At 45.7% G+C, this 23,871-nt stretch overlaps 2 protein-coding genes across 2 annotated transcripts in view; one reads left to right on the forward strand and one right to left on the reverse strand.

Moving 5' to 3' along the window:
* TMEM50A (transmembrane protein 50A) overlaps positions 1-22,119 on the forward strand; it is a 131,709-nt gene extending 109,590 nt beyond the window's left edge. The window contains exon 7 of the transcript XR_014224899.1: positions 22,108-22,119. The gene's annotated coding sequence lies outside the window, so the exon portion shown is untranslated. The remainder of the gene's footprint in view (positions 1-22,107) is intronic.
* The window catches only part of LOC309545621 (RH-like protein), a 98,853-nt gene that overhangs the window by 71,485 nt on the left and 3,497 nt on the right, over positions 1-23,871 (reverse strand). The gene's annotated exons all lie outside the window — the stretch shown is intronic.

A 23,871-nucleotide genomic window follows, 5' to 3' on the forward strand; every position in this document is an offset into this window, starting at 1 on the left:
CTCAGCTAAGATGACGGTAAGCCAGACCATGCCTCCTTTTACTGAACACTCCACAGTTGCTACTCAAGCCTCTACTAAGACTGGGAAGCTAACATGTTTCAATGATACATGAAACTATTAAAAACACAGCACACACAAGGAATGTATGCAGGGGTTTTACGTAGTGGGGGTGGACGGGTAACTTTTTTTGTAAACATGGCGATTCAAATCTACTTTTCTTTACTAGGTTGCTATGGAATGAAACACAAAATTTTTTCTTTTGCACTTATATGCAATTAAAAGATTGAACATTGGCTGTACGTTTTTCCTATTCTGCTGCAGCAGTCACAATGAAAATGTTATCAAAATTTACCATGAAATATATTGGCTATGGCTTTTTCCATTACATACACTAGATCCTGTATTGGAAAGCCATAGAATCCCAATGCATTCTCATAGTGCATTTTTAGGTGCTTGAACTTAGTATTTTATATATGTGTGTGTGTGGCCACATTATTTTCCAGCACTGCCTTAACCCTCTTGGGCATGGAGTTCACCAGAGCTTCACAGGGGTTGCCACTGGAGTCTTTCACCACTCCTCCATGACAATATCACGAAGCTGGTGGATGTTAGAGACCTTGCGCTCCTCCATTTTCTGTTTGAGGATGCCCCACAGATGCTCAATAGGGTTTAGGTCTGGAGACATGCTTGGCTAGTCCATCACCTTTACCCTTCGTTTCTTTAGCAAGGCAGTGGTCGCCTTGGAGGTGTGTTTGAGGTCATTATCATGTTGTAATACTGCCCTGCGGCCCAGTCTCCGAAGGGAGGTGATAATGCTCTGCTTAAGTATGTCACAGTACATGTTGGCTTTTGTGGTTCCCTCAATGAACTGTAGCTCCCCAGTGCCAGCAGCACTCATGCAGCCCCAGATCTTGACACTCCCACTTCCATGCTTGGCTGTAGGCAAGACACACTTGTCTTTGTACTCCTCACCTGGTTCCCGCCACACACATTTGACACCATCTGAACCATATAAGTTTATCTTGGTCTCATCAGACCACAGGATATGGTTCCAGTAATCCATGTCATTAGCAAACTATTTAAGGAATTTCTTGTGCATCATCTTTAGAAGAGGCTTCTTTCTGGGACGACAGCCATGCAGACCAATTTAATACAGTGTGCGGCGTATGGTCTGAGTACTGACAGGCTGACCCCCCACCCCTTCAACCTCTGCAGCAATGCTGGCAGCACTCATATGTCTATTTCCCAAAGACAACCTCTGTATATGATGCTGAGCATGTGAACTCAGCTTCTTTGGTCGACCATGGCGAGGCCTGTTCTGAGTGGAACCTGTCCTCTTAAACTGCTGTATGGTCTTGGCCACCGCGCTGCAGCTCAGTTTCAGGTCTTGGCAATGTTCTTATAGCCTCAGCCATCTTTATGTAGAGCAACAATTCTTTTTTGCAGATTCTCAGAGTTCTTTGCCATGAGGTGCCATGTTGAACTTCCAGTGACCAGTATGAGAGAGTGAGAGCGATAACACCAAATTTAACACACCTGCCCCCCATTCACATCTGAGACCTGGTAACACTAACGAGTCACAGCGGTTTTGGCATTAATGGCTGTATGCTGAGTTATTTTGAGGGGACAGCAAATATACACTGTTATACAAGCAGTACACTCACTACTTTATATTGTAGCAAAGTGTAATTTCTTCAGTGTTGTCACATGAAAAGGTATAATAAAATATTTACAAAAATGTGAGGGTTGTACTCACTTTTGTAAGATACTGTATATCTAGTTCTGCAACCAATGACTTTTTTTCTCTTGAAACCGTTAAAGTTGGCTTCATCATTTCCCTGCTCACAGAGCAACCAAAATCCTGGGCCAATTATCTTATGGAGCAAAAGAACCGGGTCCTCAGCTCAGTCTCAGCATTATTTAAAACGATGTCGCAACTTTACGACAACCCCCAGCGAATGGCCACGGCCCAGGCAGCCCTACACACACACTACAACAAAGGCGCCGGCCTGTAGAGGATTATACAGTTGAATTTCGCAAATTGTCAGCAGACACCGGCTGGAACGAGGACGCATTAAAGTACCAGTTTTTGGAAGTACTTAAAGACATACTGGCTCGAGTCGACGTCCCTGCCACTCTGGAACACCTCATCAAACAGCCATCCAGCTTGATCGCCAACTGCAGGAGCGACGATCTGAACTAATTCAGTCCTCCAGACCCACCTGGATGTTACCCAGAGTTCCCCTAGCAATCCACTCTACGCCCATTACCTCTTCTTCCTCAACACCTCTGGGGGGGAACCAATGCAGATTGGACTGATTCATTCATCCCTAACTCCCGAAGAAAGGAAACGCCATCTGCAAGCCAACCTATGCCTCTACTGTGGAGGGCCTCGACATTTTCTTTGTAATTGCCCTGTGAGACCCATTACGCCCCGGCCTCCTTGCCCTGCTTACTCTCCAGTTTCCGGGATTCATGCGGTTCTTCTACCCATCTCACTACAGGTGACGGATGGGGAAATCAATTTTCAGGTCATAATTGACTCCGGTGGCTGCAGTTGTTTCCTAGACCTTGCTTTGGCCAAGAAATGTAAGATTCCGCTTAGACCTAAAAGACTGAGCCTTACTGTTCACCTGGCAGATGGCACGATCCCCACGTCAGGGCCCATCACCCAAGAGACATGTTTCCCGTGATATTGGGCATCCCCTGGCTGCAAGCCCATAACCCTAGGATCGACTGGTCTAAGGGGGAGATCATGTTTTCCTCTGCCTACTGCCGACAACATTGTTTTGTACCCGAGTCCCTGAGCTCTTCCAGTTGCATGACCATTCAACCAGTATCTTACAGCAGCCAGCTTGTCCCGTCCAGTTACCACAACTTTCTAGACATGTTTAATAAGAAGAAAGCTGATGTCTTGCCACCGCATTGGCCTTATGATTGTCCCATAGAATTGCTTTCAGGTGCAGAAATTCAGTTTGGCCGGATATTCCCACTATCTGAGATGGAATGGGAAGCTCTACGTCTCTACATTGATGAAAATCTAGAGAAAGTTTTTATTCATCCATCATCTACCCCAGCAGGCGCAGGGATATTCTTTTTTGAAAAGAAGGACCACACACTTAGGCCCTGTGTGAACTACAGAGAATTAAATAAAATTACCATTAAAAATCGATATCCGCTTCCCCTAGTACCAGAACTCTTTCAAAGATTTGGGAAAACCCAAGTTTTCACAAAGCTAGATCTCCATTGTGCTTATAACTGTCAGGGCGCCAGGAAACCAAACCACACGGGAATGCAGGTAAAATAAACCAATTTATTGGAACAAACAACAATAATCGCACAGCAAGAGTGAGGAAGTGGGAGCAGGATGATCCTCCACAGCCAGGATTTCCTGTGGCGAGAAGGATTCAGGCAACACAGCGGGTTGGAACCCATAATTGGCCATGAATGGAGACATTCTGGAAGATGAGTTGATGGCAGAGTTCCTGGCAAACTCTGACCAGGGTAGCAGATCAATCCAATTGTCCTGATGGTCAGAGATATAGCAGCGAAGAAATTGCTCCAGAGCTTGGTTGGAATGCTCAGCGGCACCAATGGACTGCGAATGGTAGGCCGAGGAGAAGGAGAGTCGAATACCCAACTGGGAGCAAAAGGCACTCCAGAACCTGGAGACAAACAATCTCCTTAGGCAACTCGTGTAAACGGAAGACCTTCCTGGCAAACACAGAGGCAAGCTCTTGAGCGGTAGGCAGCCGCTTAAACGGGAAACAGTGCCACATTTTGGGGAACCGGTCGACAACCATGAGTATAACCATAAAACCTCGAGACACGAGAAGTTCCACAAAAAAAATCCATGGCCAGGTGAGACCAGGGATGCTCCCAATTGGAAATGGGATGCAGTAGGCCCAAGGGAAGGTGGACACAGACCGAACAAGCAGCCACATACGCAGCAACATCGGTGCAGAGAGATGGCCACCAGAACTGATGGGAAATAGCCCAGGAAATCTGGTTCTTACCAGGATGATTGTCAGTCCTGGAATTGTGGTACATGCGCACCTGTCTGATGCTCAACCCCTCATGTACAAAACATTTGCCAGCAGGTCTCTCAGTGGGAGCATCAGGTTGGGCAGCCAAGATCTGTTCTCCAAGAGGAGAGGTTAAATTGGTGCGGATGGAAGCCAGGATATGATCAGGAAGTTTGACCGGTGTCAGCACAGAGTCCTCCCTGAATAGCTCAGAATACAGGAGAGACAAGGCATTAGCCTTAACATTCTTGGAGCTGGTCAAATCGGAAACCACATAGTTAAAACGAGACAAGAATAAGGCCCATCTGGCCTGACGGGGTGTAAGCCTCTTGGCCTCTGAGAGATACATAAGATTCTTATGATTGGTGAGAATGAGAACTGAAACCACAGAACCTTCGAGCAAGTGTCTCCACTCTTTGAGAGCCAGGATAATGGCCAAGAGCTCTCCAATCTCGTAATTGCATTCAGCTGGAGACAGCTTTTTGGAGTAGAACCCACAAGGAAGTAGGGGTCTATCAGGTGTCTGACACTGAGACAGGAGGGCGCCTACTCCCGTCTCAGACGCATCCACCTCTAGGACAAAGGGCAAACCAATATTGGGATGAGACAGAATGGGAGACAAAGCGAAAGTAGACTTGAGGGCCTCGAAAGCTTAAATGGCAGTAGGCGTCCAATTGTGGGAATCGCTGCCCTTCTTGGGCAGATCTGAGATAGGTTTGGCCAAAGAGGAAAATTTCCTGATAAACTTCCGATCCTAGTTGGCAAACCCAAGGAAACACTGAATGGAATGGAGACCATTGGGATGAGGCCATTGTAGAACAGCCAAAACCTTCTAAGAGTCTATGGAGAACCCTTCAGCAGAAATGATGTAGCCCAAGAAGGCAACCTGAGACAGGTGGAATAGCATTACAGAAGCAACTGGCTGACGTTCTGAGCAGAAACTTCATCTTGAACAACAAACAATCATTGAGTCACCAAGCCTTCTCTCTCCTGACGCAGAAGAGGGGTGCTCCCAATATCGATCTGGCAGCAACCCCAGTGAACACCAAGTGTCCCAAAGAGAGCTGCATATCCATCAGCAGCAGGGATAGACTTTCAGCTGGGATATATTTTTCCCCCAATACCTTTAATAGCTTTTATAGATTTCTGGCCAGGCTCAAAAGATCGACATCCACGGTAATTGCAGTAATACCGTTCTGGCTGAGGAGATCAAGGTTCACAACCATTCTACAACTGAGTATGGAGGACCCATTACCTCTTCCAGTGACACCAGATCTGCTCTCACAAAGCCAATTCCTACACTCAGCCCCAGTAAAAACTACACCTGATGGCTTGGAAATTGAAAGGTATAGGTTACTAAAGCAGGTATGTTCACTTAAGGTAGTCGCTACCTTGCAACAAGCCAGTAAAAAAACAACTGATAACACCTACAATAAAGTGTGGGAAAGGTTTATTGCACTCGCACAACAGCAGTCATGGGATCCATTGGCACCCACAGTGTCAAAAGTTCTTGAATTTCTTCAATCAGGCATAGACAAAGGTCTAGCTTCTAGCACTCTAAAAGTCCAAGTCTCTGCATTATTCACCAAGATGGGAATCAAATGGGCCTTAGATCGCCTCATCATAAAATTACTAAGGGCATGTTTAAAAATAAAACCACCAATGAAGCCAACATTTCCTACATGGGATCTCTCCATAGTTTTGGAAGCACTATCAAAATCCCCTTTCTTTCCCATAGAGTCAGTATCCCTATGGAATTTAATGCTTAAAATAACATTCCTAATTGCCATAACCACATCTGATCTTCTACTCAGATAGAGTGGTACTAAGACCTTCGGATCAGTTCATACCCAAAGCAACATCTGTCTTCCACTTCAATCCAGAAATCAACCTTCCAGCGTTTCTTACTACCCAGGGCGATCCATACCCTTTAGATATAAAAACAACTATTACCTCATACTTGGTGGCTACAGGCCTGTTCAGAAAGGCAGAGAATCTTCTAGTTATCCCTAGAAGAGGCCAGGCAGCGTCTTCACATGCGATAGCTTAATTGCTAATAAAAACCATCAAGAAAGCCTATGTAGTACAACATCTGATGACCTAAAGCACATGTGTCAAACACAAGGCCCGCAGGCCGAATCCGGCTCTCCAGGCCATTTCATGTGGCCCTCGCACCTCTCCTACAGCTGCAGGAGAGCTCCAGACCTCCTTCTGACCCTGTGCTTTCTGCTTTTCAGCAATGCCTCCAGCTTTTTCCCAGCAGCAGCACAAAGTAAGGGTGGTGCACTGTAATGTAAGGGAGGGTGGGGGGTTCAACTTCTGATGGTGGGGAGGCTCCTGACATCTTATGTAAGGGTAGGTGATGCTCTGAACATCTATTCTTACAGATACAACCGGCCCTTTTGAGGGCAATCATATTGCTGATTCAGCCCTCGATTAAATGGAGTTTGCCACCCCTGACCTAAAGGCTCACTCTACTAGGGAAGTGGCAACCTCATGGGCAGCGTAGTGAAGGGTGCCTCAGAAGACAATATGCAAGGCAGCAACTTGGTCTTCCAGAACCACAGTCATGTCAAACTATAGAGTAGATCCTGCACAACTGAAAATGGTCGCATTCGGAAGAGCAGTTATTCAAGCTAATTCTGACATTTTTAGTGAAAAAAATAAATATGTTATAAGCACCCTCCTATCTCGGTCGATGCCTGTTTGGGGGAAACACGTCAGAGAGGAGGCGCCACACCGTCACGATCTACAGCCGTGGTCCGCACTGCAGGGGGCCGCGAGTATCCAAGTGTCACAAGCCTATTCTCACTGTTTTTACAATAAAAGTTTGCTGGGCAATGCACTATTGGCCGTTTCTTCTATCCAACATATGCATGAGTACTTCTGTGAGGTTGTTGAGAAGAATAAAGAAGCCATAGGGAAATCATCAGTGAGAGATCCAGGCATCCATTGTGGCCGTGGTGGGGAAGACCCTTTGAAAGGGGCATACACATGCTGGAATATATCAATCATCTGGTAAGGGGCCATTTTTAGTTTGTCTCCAGCACCAGGTGTATACAGATGTGCCTTTTTCCTCCACGGCGCTAGGAGCTGTCACTCTTGGGTGTTAACAGATTCTGCCAGAATATCCCTACCTGCTGGTAAGAAGCTAATCCTGGAGGTGGTGGGATTCACTGTATGTCATTAGGCATCTTTTTGGATTTTCACCATTGGATTTCATTTACCACTAGGAGTCATCACATTTTTTATTAATTTGAGTTTCAGCACATGGACATTGCACTGTGGACTTTATATGTTTTTTAAGACTCACACCCCATCCGGGGGCATCCCACATTGATGGTTGATCATTTGTGGGATTCACTTCTTGTTTGTGTTTGGCAAAACACCTGTGTTGCACATATTGAATTTGTGTTTATATTTATGTCACTTGTGATTTAATATTTTGTTTAGCGCACCAGACTATTAAATTTTCAGTATTATATTTTAAATCAGGTATTTGGATCTTTGGTTGCAGCTTTACGTTGTTCACATATCAGCGCACCCTTTTATTTATTTTATAGTTTATAACTCTCCCTTACTATATGCAAAATGAAAAAAAAAAATGCCTTTAGTTCTACTTTACTGACAAATATATACACATAAGGCTGAATGCCTATTGACATTATCAGTGGCGGCCCGTGCATTGGGGGACAATGCTGGCGCTCTGCAATCATTGGGGGACAATGCTGGCACTCTGCAATCATTGGGGGACAATGCTGGCACTCTGCAATCATTGGGGGACAATGCTGTGGCGCTCTGCAATCATTGGGGTACAATGCTGGCACTCTGCAATCATTGGGGGACAATGCTGGCACTCTGCAAACATTGGGGGACAATGCTGGCACTCTGCAATCATTGGGGGACAAAGCTGGCACTTTGCAATCATTGGGGGACAATGCTGGCACTCTGCAATCATTGGGGGACAATGCTGGCGCTCTGCAATCATTGGGGGACAATGCTGGCGCTCTGCAATCATTGGGGGACAATGCTGTGGCACTCTGCAATCATTGGGGGACAATGCTGTGGCGCTCTGCAATCATTGGGGGACAATGCTGTGGCGCTCTGCAATCATTGGGGTACAATGCTGTGGCACTCTGCAATCATTGGGGGACAATGCTGTGGCGCTCTGCAATCATTGGGGGACAATGCTGGCACTCTGCAATAATTGGGGGACAATGCTGTGGCGCTCTGCAATCATTGGGGGACAATGCTGTGGCGCTCTGCAATCATTGGGGGACAATGCTGTGGCGCTCTGCAATTATTGGGGGACAATGCTGTGGCGCTCTGCAATCATTGGGGGACAATGCTGTGGCGCTCTGCAATAATTGGGGGACAATGCTGTGGCGCTCTGCAATCATTGGGGGACAATGCTGCGGAGCTCTGCAATCATTGGGGGACAATGCTGTGGCCACTCTGCAATCATTGGGGTACAATGCTGTGGCACTCTGCAATCATTGGGGGACAATGCTGTGGCACTCTGCAATAATTGGGGGACAATGCTGTGGCGCTCTGCAATCATTGGGGGACAATGCTGTGGCGCTCTGCAATAATTGGGGGACAATGCTGTGGCGCTCTGCAATCATTGGGGGGCAATGCTGTGGCGCTCTGCAATCATTGGGGGACAATGCTGTGGCGCTCTGCAATCATTGGGGGACAATGCTGTGGCACTCTGCAATCATTGGGGGACAATGCTGTGGCGCTCTGCAATCATTGGGGGACAATGCTGTGGGCACTCTGCAATCATTGGGGTACAATACTGTGGCACTCTGCAACCATTGGGGACAATGCTGTGGCACTCTGCAATCATTGGGGGACAATGCTGTGGCGCTCTGCAATCATTGGGGGACAATGCTGTGGCGCTCTGCAATCATTGGGGTACAATGCTGTGGCACTCTGCAATCATTGGGGACAATGCTGTGGCGCTCTGCAGTGATTGGGGACAATGCTGTGGCGCTCTGCAGTGATTGGGGACAATGCTGTGGTGTTCTGCAGTGCTTGGGGACAATGCTGTGGCGCTCTGCAGTGATTGGGGACAATGCTGTGGCGCTCTGCATTGAAAGGGGCTCGCACGCTGAACTCTGCATTGATGGGGGCACGGAACAGTTGCATTGAAGGGGGCACGCACGCTGAACTCTGCACAGTGTTTATTACATTGAAGGGGGCACAGCACAGTTGCATTGAAGGGGGCATGCACGCTGAACTCTGCATTGTGGGGGCACAGCACAGTGTTCATTGCATTGAAGGGGGCACAGCACAGTTGCATTGAAGGGGGCATGCACGCTGAACTCTGCATTGTTGGGGCACAGCACAGAGTTCATTGCATTGAAGGGGGCACAGTGTTTATTGCATTGAAGGGGGCACAGCACAGTGTTTATTGCATTGAAGGGGGCACAGCACAGTGTTTATTGCATTGAAGGGGGCACAGCACAGTGTTCATTGCATTGTGGGGGCACAGCACAGTGATCATTGCATTGAAGGGGGCACAGCACAGTGTTTATTGCATTGAAGGGGGCACAGCACAGTGTTTATTGCATTGAAGGGGGCACAGCACAGTGTTTATTGCATTGAAGGGGGCATAGCACAGTGTTCATTGCATTGAAGGGGGCACAGCACAGTGTTTATTGCATTGAAGGGGGCACAGCACAGTGTTTATTGCATTGAAGGGGGCACAGCACAGTGTTGCATTGAAGGGGGCATGCACGCTGAACTCTGCATTGTTGGGGCACAGCACAGTGTTCATTGCATTGAAGGGGGCATAGCACAGTGTTCATTGCATTGAAGGGGGCACAGAACAGTGTTTATTGCATTGAAGGGGGCACAGCACAGTGTTTATTGCATTGAAGGGGGCACAGCACATTGTTCATTGCATTGAAGGGGGCACAGCACAGTTGCATTGAAGGGGGCATGCACGCTGAACTCTGCATTGTGGGGGCACAGCACAGTGTTTATTGCATTAAAGGGGGCATAGCACAGTGTTCATTGCATTGAAGGGGGCACAGCACAATGTTCATTGCATTGAAGGGGGCACGCACGCTGAACTCTGCATTGAAGGGGGCATGTACACTGGTCTCTGCATTGAAAGGGGGCATGTACGCTGGTCACTGCATTGAAAGGGGGCATATACCATCTCCTGTACCATGACCTGGGACATGCCTATACCATATCTGTGCCATGCCTATACCATCACCTGTGCCATGCCTGTACCATCACCTATGCCATGCCTATACCATCACCTGTGCCATGCCTGTACCATCACCTATGCCATGCCTATACCATCACCTGTGCCATGCCTGTACCATCACCTATGCCATGCCTATACCATCACCTGTGCCATGCCTGTACCATGACTTCAAAGTAACGCAATTTTTTTACTGCGTTTTTTGACGCAAAGCAATACCTATTACATTTTTCTTTTTGCGCCCCCCCAAAAATTTTGAGCACCAGCCGCCACTGGACATTATGTTTACACCAATGCCCAAAACCTTCTTGGATTCTGGTTGAATCTTTCCCCACTCTAAAAAAAAGTTTTCATTAGACATACATTTTAAAGGTGTAAGCCCAGTTTCCAGCATCGTGTTTTTACTCTTGTCTGGTGGTCTTTTTCAGTGACTAACTGCACATCTTTTGCAAGGAAAACATATCAGGCTATTCTTCTTCACACTGTTGCCCATTTGTTCCTATGAATAAGCTGTGCACATCTATAGTAATAAATTGGGTCATTAAAGAAGAGCTGTCATTAAAGTATAACTAAAGGCAAAACTTTTTTAGTTTTGGATAGAGTGGAGAGGGATTAGAACGCCTGTCAGGTTTTGATTGCTGTCTGCCCCTGTTAAGGAGATTCTCTCTCTAGTTTTGTCCTGTTTACCATTATCATTGAAAGTGAAAGTAAAGAAAATCCCCAATTTTAGGTTCCCCCAGAAAAGTAATAGAGGGGAAATCTTCCAATGGAGATACTAGTTCTGGTGACCTGGGGGTCCTCAAGTGATTACCTTAGTTAGGCGGGATTTCCTCTCACTTCCTGTCTAGCTACAGGACAAGATGTCAAGGGAAATCTCCAAAATGGGAAACCGATGGCAAAAAAAAAATCTGACAGGGGTTATAACCCTCGCTGACTCTATCCAAAATGAAAAAAGTTTTGTATATACGTTGTTCTACACTGAGTAAGAAATAAACACTTACATTTGCACACTAACAAGTGTCAATCTCGTTTATTTCATAAGTAACTACCTTCTGAACCCTTTCTAGGTAGTTGTGTGAGGTCCTATATTTAAAGTATTCGTTTTTTTTTTTTTTTTTTCCAATAGGGTGGAGAGGGATTAGAACCCCTATCGGGTTTGTATTGCTGTCTCCACCCCCCTTTACAAAGATTCACCCTCTCTATTTGTTCTGTTTACTATTATCATTGACAGTGAAAGAAAAAGAGAATCCCAAATTTTGGGTTCTCCACAGAAAAGTAATAAAGGGGAAATCTTCCAATGGGGACACTAGTTCTGGTGACCTGGGGGTGCTACGGGATTCCTTTAATTAGCAGGAATTTCCTCTCACTTCCTGTTTTGGCTATGGGACAGGAAGTTAAGGGAAATCTCCCCAATGGCAAAAATAAAATCTGACAGGGGTTATAATCCCAGCATTCAAAACTGTATTGTACTGTGAATATATTCAAACATATATTCAAATATTCAAAAAAACAAACAAAATTATGGAGTGCTCATACACTGATGAGAATAAAGTGCTATAAGTGCAAAAATGATCTCATCAGTGTATGAGCTCGCCATGATTTTGATTATTTGAATACATGTTTGTTTAAGTGTATTCACAGCGCAACACATTTTTTTTGATTGTTATGTTTTAGTATTGGGATGTGCAATACAGTGAGTGCAGCTGTTTATTAATCATTAATCACTGAATTTAGATCACAACACTTAGCGCAGATTATTTTCTTTGTTTAGGGGTTATAATTCTCCCTTTCTCTATCCAAAATGGAAAAAAAAAGTTTTGCATTTAGTTCTACTTTAAATTGAAAAGTGAGGAAAGAAATACATTTTTATGTGTGTGTATCTGAATGATAAGAGCTATAAAATGCTTTCATCAAATCATAAGAGAAAACAGTGGCTGCTCAATATGGTGATAAATAATTAAGGAAAAGCCTCAGAATGTAACTAGCCATGCTGCTAGGAAGCCTCAAATGAAATATTTAATTTCTTCCTCTAAACATCAACATACAGTAGAAGTTATTTGTGTAATGCCATACTGTAACATTCAAAGTGTAAAACTATCGCTGGCATTATGCTAAGGGCAGCATAGGCCAAGTGCTCGGAGGGCATTTTGTTACCATAGATCTCAAAAGCAAGAAATAAGACTATGAATAAGTATACAGATACTTCAAGATACTTTACAGCCAAACTGAATAGCAAATTTAACCAATTTACTGGGCAATTTTACCCCCTTCCTGCCCAGGTCAATTTTCAGCTTTCAGCTCTGTCACAATTCGAATGACAATTGCGCAGTCATGCAACGCTGTACCCATCACAAACTTTTTAACATTTTTTTGAGACAGATAGACAGAGGCGGCTCTAGGCTTTGTGAGGCCTAAGGCAAAACTTGGACATGAGGCCCCACTCAGGCCCATAATTGGAAAAATAATTCAAGCGATAAAAATTAACTGTATAAATTGCATATATTAAGAGCCTTAACTTTTGTACTATGAATTCACAGTTTCCAGAATTTTCTCTAACCAATTCTTCTTTAATCAAAGATCATTAAACATTGGGTATGTATGTATGTATATGTATATATAGTATATATATATATATATATATATATTTTATATATATATATATACAGTGGGTACGGAAAGTATTCAGACCCCCTTAAATTTTTCACTCTTTGTTATATTGCAGCCATTTGCTAAAATCATTTAAGTTCATTCTTCTTCCTCATGAATGTACACATAGCACCCCATACTGACAGAAAAACACAGAATTGTTGACATTGTTGCAGATTTATTAAAAAAGAAAAACTGAAATATCACATGGTCCTAAGTATTCAGACCCTTTGCTCAGTATTTAGTAGAAGCCCCCTTTTGATCTAATACAGCCAGGAGTCTTTTTGGGAAAGATGCAACAAGTCTTTCACACCTGGATTTGGGGATCCTCTGCCATTCCTCCTTGCAGATTCTCTCCAGTTCTGTCAGGTTGGATGGTAAACGTTGGTGGACAGCCATTTTTAGGTCTCTCCAGAGATGCTCAATTGGGTTTAAGTCAGGGCTCTGGCTGGGCCATTCAAGAACAGTCACGGAGTTGTTGTGAAGCCACTCCTTCGTTATTTTAGCTGTGTGCTTAGGGTCATTGTCTTGTTGGAAGGTAAACCTTCGGCCCAGTCTGAGGTCCAGAGCACTCTGGAGAAGGTTTTTGTCCAGGATATCCCTGTACTTGGCCGCATTCATCTTTCCCTCGATTGCAACCAGTCGTCCTGTCCCTGCAGCTGAAAAACACCCCCACAGCATGATGCTGCCACCACCATGCTTCACTGTTGGGACTGTATTGGACAGGTGATGAGCAGTGCCTGGTTTTCTCCACACATACCGCTTAGAATTAAGGCCAAAAAGTTCTATTTTGGTCTCATCAGACCAGAGAATCTTATTTCTCACCATCTTGGAGTCCTTCAGGTGTTTTTTAGCAAACTCCATGCGGGCTTTCATGTGTCTTACACTGAGGAGAGGCTTCCGTCGGGCCACTCTGCCATAAAGCCCCGACTGGTGGAGGGCTGCAGTGATGGTTGACTTTCTACAACTTTCTCCCATCTCCTGACTGCATCTCTGGAGCTCAGCCACAGTAATCTTTGGGTTCTTCTTTACCTCTCTCACCAAGGCTCTTCTCCCCCGATAGCTCAGTTTGGCTGGACGGCCAGCTCTAGGAAGGGTTCTGGTCGTCCCAAACGTCTTCCATTTGAGGATTATGGAGGCCACTGTGCTCTTAGGAACCTTAAGTGCAGCAGAAATCTTTTTGTAACCTTGGCCAGATCTGTGCCTTGCCACAATTCTGTCTCTGAGCTCTTCAGGCAGTTCCTTTGACCTCATGATTCTCATTTGCTCTGACTTGCATTGTGATCTGGAAGGTCTTATATAGACAGGTGTGTGGCTTTCCTAATCAAATGCAATCAGTATAATCAAACACAGCTGGACTCAAATGAAGGTGTAGAACCATCTCAAGGATGATCAGAAGAAATGGAAAGCACCTGAGTTAAATATATGAGTGTCACAGCAAAGGGTCTGAATACTTAGGACCATGTGATATTTCAGTTTTTCTTTTTTAATAAATCTGCAACAATGTCAACAATTCTGTGTTTTTCTGTCAGTATGGGGTGCTATGTGTACATTCATGAGGAAGAAGAATGAACTTAAATGATTTTAGCAAATGGCTGCAATATTACAAAGAGTGAAAAATTTAAGGGGGTCTGAATACTTTCTGTACCCACTGTATCTGCTCTTACATCACAGTCCCCAGCATTTCCCTATAGGTCATGATTCCCTGAGTCCCTCCTTACATCAGAGTTCAGTGTCCCCCCCTTACATAAGAGTTCTCCTTTAAATCAGATTCCCCCAGCATTTCCTCCTTACATCAGAGTCCACAGAATTCCTCTTTACATTAGAGTCATCCTCTTAAATCAAATTTCACAGAGCCATCTTTCCATCGGAGTCTCCAGAGTTTCCCCCTTACACTGTAAGAGGGAACTCTGAAGACTCTGATGTAAGAGGAGTTCTGGGAACCCTGATTTAGGGGAATGTTGGGGATTCTGAAGTAAGGGGAGTTCTGGGAACCCCGATTTAAGGGGGAATGCTGGAGACTCTGATGTAAGGAGAGTTCTGGGAAGCCTGATTTGAGGGGGAAAGCTGGGAACTCTGGTGTAAAAGGGAACTCTGTGGTCACCAAAGCTCCCCCTTGCCTCAGAGTTTCCAGAGACCCCCTTACACTTCCCTTCCTCAGTCCACCACAGTCTAGGGCACGACAAGTCCCACTGCAGAAGGCTGCCATACCTGAGTCCCCACAGAGTGCACTGTAAATTCCAGTATAGTGCACTGCCATTCCTCCCTGAGGAATGGAAGCCTGCTCTGCTTGGACTTGTACTGCTTTCTGTAGGGGACTGAGGAACTACTGCCTGCTATGCTAAGATTTGTAGTGCCCTCTGTGGGGACTAAGGCATGGCAGCCTACTATTCTGGAACTTTTAGTGCCCTCTGTGAGGGACTGAGGATTCCTCAGTCATCCACATTCTAGGGCACTATAAGTCCCAGCATAGTGGGCTGTCATTCCTCAGTCCCTCACACCTGGGGGGAAAAACAACAGAGTTAAACATCTAAAGGACAACTCCAACCAAAACTACCAATAATGTACAGAGTCCATATGCTATATAATATCACAGCCCCGCTACCCCTCACCTTCCACCTCGGGTGCTGTCATTGTGTAGGGCAAAGGGCTCCAGCTCCACCATGTTTGGCTCAGCTCCACTCTCTTCCCTGGCAACTGACTCTGGCATCACGGGGACCCTCTCCTTCTCCCCCAGCCACCCAGGGGCCCTCTCCTTCTTCCCCAGCCACCCAGGGGCCCCTCTCCTTTTTCCTACAGCCACCCAGGGGCCCCTCTCCTTTTCCTACAGCCACCCAGGGACCCTCTCCTTCTTCTCCTCCAGCCAACCAGGGGTCCTCTCCTTCTCCTCCTCCAGCCACCCAGGGGTCCTCTCCTTCTCCTCCTCCAGCCACCCAGGGGCCCTCTCCTTCTCCTCCTCCAGCCACCCAGGGGCCCTCTCCTTCTCCTCCTCCAGCCACCCAGGGGCCCTCTCCTTCTCCTCCTCCAGCCACCCAGGGCCCTCTCCTCCCTTAGCCACCCAGGTGCTCTCTCCTTCTCCATCAGCCACCCAGGGGCCCTCTCCTCTTCCCCTAGCCACCCAGGGGCCCTCTCCTTTTCCCCTAGCCACCAGGGGCCTCTCCTTTTCCCCTAGCCACCCAGGGACCCTCTCCTTTTCCCCTAGCCACCCATGGGCCCTCTCCTTCTCTTCCAGCCACCCTCTCCTCCCCCAGCCACCCAGGACCTTCTTCTTCTCCTCCTCCTCCACCAACCATTCTAAGACTCTTCTAACTTCCCTGGGGCTACTCACCCCCTTTGCATAGTAGACACCACAAATCTATGACCAGCCTGCAGAGAGACAAGTTGGGGGCCTGGTTACCTGTATGTTCTTGGGCCAGGGCAGAGCTCTCCTCCCAGAGTAACAACCAATGATAGCAGAGTGAGCTGACCGGGCAGTCACTTCCTACTGATGCAGGTATATGCCCACTGATTCCTCCACATCTTAGGATTACATGATCAGATGGCCAATCCCCAGCAGAGAAGGCGGGGTAAGTGTCAGCAGACAACAGACACCTGGCAGCCGCAGTAAAGGGACTGCAGCACACTGCTGCAACTTTTATATCCAAGGATTTAAAACAATCTTTTACTTGGGAGATTTCCTTGACTGCGCCCTTCTAAATGTTTTTGCTCCGCCACTGGCCGCGAGGCCCCTGTAGGTGCGAGGCCCTAGGTGACCGCCTAATTTGCCTAATTAGAGAGCCGCCTATGCAGATAGAGCTTTCATTTGGTGGTATTTAATCACCACTGGGTTTTTAATTTTTTGCTAAACAAACATTTATTTACAATAATTTTATAACAGGAACTAAGTATTTTTTCTCCTTCCCTGATGTGCACTGATGAGGTAGTTGTGATGTGCACTGATGAGATTGCACTGATGAGGATATGCAGCACTAATGAGGACTGATAGGCGGCACTGATAGGCGACACTGATGGCCACTGATAGGTGGCACTAATGGGCACAGATAGGTGGCATTAATGGGCACCGATAGGCAGCACTTATGGGCACTGGTTGGCGGCACTGATGGGCACTAGTAGGCGGCACTGATGAGCAGGCACTGAAAGGCATCACTGATGGGCACTGGTTGGCATAACTGATAGAGACTGATTGGCATCACTGCTGGGCACTAATAGGTGCTGCACTGACAATCAGGGCACTGATTATCTGTCCAGATCTCGCCTGTAAGGAAATCCTGCTTATCGGCTCTCCTCACACGCTGTCAGTGTGAGGAGAGGAATGCCGATAACCGGCATTTCCTTGTTTACATGTGATCAGCTGTGACTGGACACAGCTGATTATATGGGTAAAGAGCCTCACCATCGGCTTTTTACTGGGATCAGTAATGCGCTGTGTCCCTGCGTGCTTCCTCTCAGTAAATGAACTGATTGGCTTTTTGTGCTGCTTCTTCTTCTCACACTCCAGCCTTCAAGGACAGGGACAGCAAGAGTCTGATCCCAGGTTAAATTCAGATATTTACACTGTTTGCATTTAAAAAAAAAAAACATTTAATAATATAGTATTGAATACAGAGCTACAAAAAGGTGTCATTATTTTTTCTGCCTACAATTCAGCTTTCAGACTGCTCCTCCCTCCTGCATAATAAACAGTTGGTAAGACAAAAGCTTCGGACAAATAGGAAAGGGGAGATATTCCCTGGAGAAAATGTTTTAGAGGCCTAAAGAACCATAGTAGAGACAGGTTTTCTACAGCCTAATATTTTTACGGTGAGGTTAAAACTCATTAAGTTTGTGAATCCTGTGCTCCTCAAAAGGAAGCAGGGGCATAACTGCAAGGGTTGCAGCAGTTGCAATTGCAACCGGGCCCCATGCTCCAGGGGGCCTCTGCGGCTCCCCTGTACACCTGGATAGGAGGGGCGGCAGGGGAAGCATGTAGAGAAATCACTGTCCTCCTTTTTTCCTTTTTCCTCCTGGCCCCCCCCCCCCCATTGTGCTACCTTCTTCCTTCTGCTGGTTGCTGCAGGGGATGTGTCACAATAGAGAACCAGGAAAGGGTCGGTAAATATGTAATTTACCAGCTCCTTCCTTTTCTGAATGGACAGAGTCATAGTCAGTGACATTGTAAAAAAATGATAAAAAATAATACAATTAAAATACTAAAAAATAAAAACTACTGACACCAGTGGGTGAACTTCCAGGATCGCAAAGGTCACACTTGCGACCGGGCCCTGGCATTCCACCACTGTGGGGAGGCCCCAAGATGGCAGGAAGGGGGCCCACTGCAGAACTTGTGAAAGGGTCCTGCTGCGGGACCAGAATAAAGGGCCCCGCAATGAGAGTAAAGGGCCCTAGGATCAGTGGGAAGAACCCCAGGCTTGAAGGGAAGGGCCCTGGTCAGGGGTTCCGGGGGGGGGCCTTCATGGTTTCTTGCAACGGGCCCTGAAGGTTCTAGTTACGCCTCTGAAAGGAAGCCTAGGCTGAGGCAGTGCCCTGATTCAACATGTGCCAAGAACATCTGCCATGCCCTCTGTGTAGAGCTGCAAGAGTCACCATACAGTGTTCCTGTTTTACAAAATCACTGAAATAATTGTTCATATGGGCCAATGCAATGAAAAGCTTTACTCATATTTTTACACTGTCAAAAACTAGGGAACACTGAAGGAAACCTTTTCACTTTTTGGCCCCCTTCACACCTGAATGGCCTGCCAAAGAACCAAAATTGACCTAAATATCATAACTAAACTGCACCATTTATGTAACCTAGCACAGTACTGTGTGTCAGGTGTCCACTGGTTTAGTGTGGTATGTTGTGGTGGCTTTTCTTTTAAATGGCACCACAAAGCACTGCTATATGTTTGTTGCCATGCACTGCCGTATTGAGTGTTAAACCAATGCATATAATTAACAGAAACAATAAAAACTCCAGTTGTCTGCACACCAAAAAAAGCAAGAAGAGGTCCCACTGGAAATTCAAACCTCAACGACCAGCACCATGGATCACACACATCCATCACAACCTTGTATAATGGGCTATATACTTTATTTAAAAATGTACAATTCTGTGCATTCTGTGCATGGGATGACTGATATGGCTGAAAATGTATTATGTTCTGCTGCTTATGAGGTATGTGAGACTGCTGCTACAAAACTAAGCACCTGAACTAAGAGCAGTGATGATTACATCAGAAAAGTTGTAGGTATGATTTGCCTGCATGCAAATCTGTCTATGGAACATCATGTAATTCAAGAATGCAGGCAGATATGATTCATGAATTGCCCAATTCTCTACAGATTTAAAAAATAGCTATAGACAGCCATACAGACCAATTTGATGCAGTGTGCGGCTTATGGTCTGAGCACTGACAGGTTGACCCCCCCCACCCCTTCAACCTCTGCAGCAATGCTGGCAGCACTCATACATCTATTTCCCAAAGACAACCTCTGGATATGGCGCTGAGCACGTGCACTCAACTTCTTTGGTCGACCATTGCGAGGCCTGTTCTAAGTGGAACTTGTCCTGTTAAACCATTGTATGGTCTTGGCCACCATGCTGCAGCTCAGTTTCCGGGTCTTGCCAATCTTCTTATAGCCTAGGCCATCTTTATGTAGAGCAACAATTCTTTTTTTCAGATCCTCAGAGAGTTCTTTGCCATGAGGTGCCATGTTGAACTTCCAGTGACCAAAATGAGAGAGTGAGAGCGATAACACCGAATTTAGCACACCTGCTCCCCATTTACACCTGAGACCTTAAAACACTAACGAGTCACATGACACCTGGGAGGAAAAATGGCTATCTGGGCCTAATTTGGACATTTTCCGTTAGGGGTGTAGTCACTTTTGTTGCCAGCGGTTTAGACATTAATGGCTGCGTGTTGAGTTATTTTGAGGGGGACAGCAAATTTACACTGTTGTGGGAGTGTCATGGTCTAGGTTTGCATGAGTACTGCTGGCATTGGGGAGCTACAGTTCATTGTGGGAACCATAAATGCCAACATGTACTGTGACATATTAAAGCAGAGCATGATCCCCTCCCTTCAGAGACTGGAACGCAGGGCAGTATTCCAACATGATAACTACCCCAAACACACCTCCAAGACGACCAATACTTTGCTAAAGAAGCTGAGGGTAAAGGTGATGGACTGGCCAAGCATGTATCCAGACCTAAACCCTATTGAGCATCTGAGGGGCATCCTCAAATGGAAGGTAGAGGAGCGCAAGGTCTCTAACATCCACCAGTTCCGTGATGTCATCTTGGAGGAGTGGAAGAGGACTCCAGTGGCAACCTGTGAAGCTCTGTTGAACTCCAGGCCCAAGAGGGTTAAGGCAGTGCTGGAAAATAATGGTGGCCACACAAAATATTGATACTTTGGGCCCAATTTGGACATATTTTACTTTTGTTGTTTAGACATTAATGGCGGTGTGTTGAGATATTTACAGTCATACAAGCTGTACACTCACTACTTTAAATTGGAGCAAAGTGTAATTTCTTCAGTGTTATTACATGAAATGATATAACAAAATATTTACAGAAATGTGAGGGGTGTACTCACTTTTGTGAGATACTGTATATATATATATATATATATATATATATATATTGTAAGGGATTAGCTCGGTGGTAGGCGTGGATGACCCCTTTGGGGGTGCGTTTTCACAGAGAGATAGCCGAGCAGAGGTTGAAAACAAGACTGATTTATTCATGCAATTTACTTCACACAATTGCAAGCGTCAAAACAGCCAAAATAAAATAAAAGACAAAATAAATCCTTGCCTCTGTGGGCGGCTACCTTCTCACGCTGGAACCTACCTAAGAAGTCTTTCCAACCTACTGTTGGGCCGACACTGCTGATCCTACAGCAGACACTCAAATGTCCATTTGTTTGCTTTTCACACAGCACAAACATTGTCCATTGAACATGTCCCTTTGTTTTCTTTCACACAGCACATGTTCATTTATAACAGGATCCTTTACTCTTCAGATTCTTCACATGGAACACTTTGTCTTCTCACCTTTGAGACGTCTTCACTCGTGGTTACCCTCCTTAGCTTCACATCGCTGTAGGGGGTCTTCTCCCATGCTCACCAGCTTGTCGGGAGGCACACATCCGACTGTCCCCCTCTCCCAGCCCACACGGCGACAGGCGGCAGCAGTCCTTCTCCCATGCCCACACGGCGTCGGGAGGTACACGTATGTCTGTCCTCCTCTCCCAGCCTACACGGCGACAGGAGGCAGCACTCAATAGATTTTCTCTGGACAAATTATAGAGGCCTTGATCTCCTCATTCTGAACAGCTGAATGGTTTTCAACTTCCTGCTGGCTCTTTTTGCAGCCAACACCCTATAGTATCAGTGAACTTTTCAAAGCAGGTGGGAATGGGTCTCCTCTCAGTGACTACATTCCCAGATTTACCTGACTTCCTGTCACATACCCCCCCCTCTTGTTTCAACCCTAGGGTTGGGACACATATTTCCAGGCACGCATGTGTCAGGCACTGCTGACTCACTGATAAGCCTCCTATTATCCTCAAGCTTCCGGATGAAACTGTTTCTGTCATCTTCACTGACAGATTTCTCATAAATGCCACACAGTTTGTCTCTCATCTCATATACACATTCTTCAACTGCATTTTTGGCATAATTTTGCTCCTTCTCGTTTCTGTCATCTTCATTGACAGCTTTCTCATAAATGTCAGACAGCTTGTCCCTCATAACCGTCTGTCCAATCCACCATGGAGGACCGTGATCCATAGGCAACTCAATTGGGCTAGTCTTAAGGTCTTCAACATTCTTAAGACGCCTCTCTCTGCAATCCATAAATGTTTTCCACAAAACTTTGAGAACATTTGCTTCACTAAGCTTTGTTCCAAGTAGGGACTCTTGACATCCCTCTGTGACTTGAGTTGCCTCTCCATACAGCTGTACACAATCATTGACTTTTTGTTGTAAAAGGGAATGATCTTCCTTCTTGAGCTTTGCTTGCTCTAAGATGCTGTGCAGAGGATTTTCCAATTGAGACAACAGGCTGTCACACATTTCTTCAAAGTGACCCCTGTTCCTTTTCCCAGAGATATCAATATCATTCAAACATTTCATATTCATAGGCAGATCTGAAGCATTTGCACTCATCAACTTCTTAAACTTTTCGCCCTCCTGAGCGAGTCGCAGTAAAGGCCTACTATTTGATTTGATATTCAGTTTATATTTCTTGCCAAACTCTTCACAGAAGTAGCCAACCAGAACATCATCAACTTTCCTTCCACCAACATAGGGGTTAAAGGCAACAACACAGTTGAACCCAGCGATCTGGGTGGTATCCATTATAGACCTCCTCTCTGCATCAGTGAAGAAGCATGGAACTGCAACACATTCTTTTACAGGTTTCTTCAATGCACTTTCTGCTGAACTATTTGACCGCTCAAGGTCACCTAGTTCCTTTTCTCTATCTGAATTCCACATGGAATGTATCTCAAGATCCCGATCAAACTTCTGCCACCCGTCTTTCACCAGTTCCATTTTGGAAACACTCCCTGAAAGGCACTTATTCATTTGCTTCACGTTTTCACCAACAGCCTTAGTTTTCTCCACTAGGTGGCGTTTGCTTTTTTCTCCCAGATTTATATCACTTGCTTTAGTTTTCTCCACTAGGTTTTCAGCCTGAACTGAGAAATCATCACATTTCTTACACAACTCTTTTGTTTGCTGAAGCTCTAATGATACATTTTCCAATGCTTGAAGTTTTTGAAGGAACGGTTTATTCCAAAGGGGTGATTCAAGCCACGTGTCATCACATTTCTGAGGCTCACTCAGGACAGACCCCAAAACACTGATCCTTTTAAAAACTGCATCAGGCACACTATCCCCTCTTTGGGACAGATCCTCTGTTGCCTGGAATTCCTCTTCCAGTTCCTGCAACGGAATATTCATCTCTTCTACTTGCTGTTCTAAGGCTCGCTTAGACTTTTCTAGCTCCTGAACGCTTTTCACAACATCATCCTTGGAGCTGACCAATTCTTCCATTTCTGTACGCAGCTGTTTGTTAACACTTTCTAGTTCAGCCTTACACTCTAGAGCTTCCTCCAAAGAGCGAGCCAAGAACAGGGCTTTGCTCTCGTTATCACGCACCTCCGTTTCTGCACGTGCGCGTTCTTCTGCATATTTTGCAGACACAGTCTTCTCTTCACCAAGCATCTGATCAAACTTCTTTTTCACATCTTCAACACACTGTAATGAACCAACGCTTTCTTCCATGCGTTTTTTCATATCCGCTATCTGAGCTTGCAATGTTGCGACTTGCTCTGATAGGTTTTTCTTTGCTTCCGCCTCCTCTTTTAATTGTTCCAGGAAGCCATTTTTCTCATCTTCCATTTGTTTGAGCTTTGTGCTAAAACTCAGCCTTTGACACCTCTCTTCCTGTAAGAGTTCCTGCGTGTCTTGCAGCTGCGATTCCAAGATAGAAAAATCTTCCGCAATTTCTCTAGATTTTCTGTCTGCTTGAGAAAGCTGATTTGTAACATTGTCCAACTCAACCTGCAGTCGGTTTTCCTTCTCTGACAGCTTAGCACACAATCGGTCACCTTCTGACACCTTGACTTGCGATTCCAGAAGCTGTGCCTCTACTTTTTCCCTCTTATGTTCACAATCTCCTTTTCCCTGCATAAGAGCCTTCACCTCATTGGCTAGCATCTGGGAATAAGAATGTAATTCTGCCACACAGGCTTCTTTCTCCTTTAACTGCTGCTGGACACGTTGGGCTTCCCCTTTCCAACTTTCACAGTCCGCACGCCATTCATCTACCACATTGCTCAAAGTAGTGAGCTCATACACAGTACTCAGTAATTTAGCCTCTCTTTCACTTTTCTCTTTGTCGCTGAGAGACAATGTCGCTTTCAGAGCAACATTCTGTTCCTGCGACTCCTGCAGGTCTATTTTTGTAGCTCCCAAAGACTG

The sequence above is a fragment of the Pelophylax lessonae genome (assembly GCF_965119305.1).
Source record: "Pelophylax lessonae genome assembly, chromosome: 2".
NCBI classification, from domain to species: domain Eukaryota; kingdom Metazoa; phylum Chordata; class Amphibia; order Anura; family Ranidae; genus Pelophylax; species Pelophylax lessonae.